Source organism: Penaeus monodon, chromosome 20, assembly GCF_015228065.2.
Source record: "Penaeus monodon isolate SGIC_2016 chromosome 20, NSTDA_Pmon_1, whole genome shotgun sequence".
Lineage (NCBI taxonomy): Eukaryota > Metazoa > Arthropoda > Malacostraca > Decapoda > Penaeidae > Penaeus > Penaeus monodon.
Window position 1 is genome coordinate 2,486,353 of NC_051405.1, and position 2,051 is coordinate 2,488,403.

Here is a 2,051-nt window from a genome sequence, read left to right on the forward strand (position 1 = left end):
TGGGTTTATCTTAAGGTTGAAGTGACTGTGGCTGGGAAATAATGAACCACTGGTGAAATTCTACAGCTGGAACATAGTTATTGTATTTTACTGAGTTTAATGTTATCCCCAATATTATAACTATTTCAGTAAGAGATTGTTTTCATTGCAAATTTGGGAAAGAACGCAGACAAACTCCACCTTTGGAACAAGCAATAAGGACTGTGACAACTGAACTGTTAAAGTTGCCAGAAGAGGGCTGCACAATATTGATGTATCATGTATTTCTAATAATAATATGGTACATATATTATAAAATAGATCACATTGTATATGTAATAAATAAATATTCTGGTATAATCTCATATAAATGAGGCTAAAGAAATGAATTAATAGCACATTGCATTTCTTGGAGGTTAACAATGACGTCATGAGCTACATGCGCTAAGACAGTTTATATTAAGTTACTGTACAGCTAAGTTGAAGGCTGCAAGATGAGGAAGGCTGTCCTTAGTCCTGGAGGCATGGTATTTACTGCAGTACATTTTTGTCGTTTAACTCAAACTGATTGGCTTCTGCATATTAATTCTGACACATGAATGTAGTTTTTCACTGCCTACAGCACTATGATCTTCAATTTATTTCCAGGTCAGCGCAGTCCTTTTGCACACCTTCACCAATATTTTACAAAGGCAATATCTTTTAAATGACCATGGCCATTCCCAATTTATGGCCAAGCAAACCTAGATGTGCTCATATTATTCGGCTGATGTAACATCAAGTACAGCAAGTCAAAATTCTTGTCAAACAGGAATCAAATTCCGTCTCGAACACCTTTGCTGTTTAGGTCTGGGGGTCTTGAAACCTCATCCACAACACAACTTCCATCCCTAACTAAACAGTAATTCTCACTACATGTAAACATAAGCGGAATAAAATCATTGTGCTAAAGTTTCTACAAAGAAAATATAGTGCACTTCTGGTCTTACACCCACAATGCAATTATTGCACTTGAAAAGCACTGCCAATATACGAACTGACATGGTGCGTGATGGTCATATCTACCCCCCAGGTAACATATCCTTCCCACACGAAGATAATGGCAACTAATTAGGATATTTCTTTAAAAAGTGCAGCTTTATGACACCATTGATGCTTTTTTGCCAGCTTTTAAAAAAATATTGCAACAATTTAAATGAAACTTTTAAGGTAGATTGCAAAAATGACTCTACACACAGCTGTAGAAAGCCTCATGGTGAAAGGAAACAAGAAAAGAAAAAAGAGAAAAAAAGGAAAAATGAAAAAAAGAAGAAAAGAAAAAGAAAAGGAAACAAAAAGAAGAAAATAAAAAGACAAGAAAAAAAGAAAAAGACAAGAAAAAAAGAAAAAAAGAAAAAAAAAAAGAAAAAAAAAAGAAGAGAAAGAAAAGAAAGAAAGAAAGAAAAAGAAAGAAAGAAAAGAAAAGAAAAAGAAGAAGAAAAAGAGAACATTGGCAACCCCTAAAGCAAAGTGAAAATACATTCAATTTGCTTAATCTTCCTAGAGTTGCCTTTATGGAGCAACATTTGTTTTCCTTTTCTCTATAACAAAAAAAAAAAAAATTACTGCAGCACCCAACAGAACTCTCCTATATTTTCATTCAAGATGACACAAAAAATACTTTTTGAGCTCATCTTAAACAAAATAACATTAAACTGACACTCTCTGCCTTATAACTTCAGACGAACCAGAAGTACATCTGATCGAAGCCAAAAACAATACAATTCAAAGTTGGGATAATGAGGGAAGGGGGGGGGGGTAATATATGCCATTTTATTGCCTGAATTTGAATAAACCTCGCCATTTAAATTTTCTTATGGTTCAGCTGCAAATCGGAATCTTTTAAAGGATGTTTTGCTCAATTTTTCCACTTACAAAAAAGATAATGGTTCCCTAAGAGTTAACAAAATACGTTAATAAAAATAGGTATGCAAGGGATTAACTTTGGTGCATCATGTAGCTTTTAAAGATATTTGTCGCGAATAGCAGGGTTTAGAGTGAAGGCTCTTGTAGTGGATGGTAAAACTCAGTGC

At 34.0% G+C, this 2,051-nt stretch overlaps 1 protein-coding gene across 1 annotated transcript in view; it reads right to left on the reverse strand.

Annotated features, from left to right (window-relative positions):
* Nucleotides 1-2,051, reverse strand: part of LOC119585581 (ribosome production factor 1-like) — a gene marked incomplete at its 3' end in the record, with an annotated part of 12,063 nt that overhangs the window by 6,212 nt on the left and 3,800 nt on the right.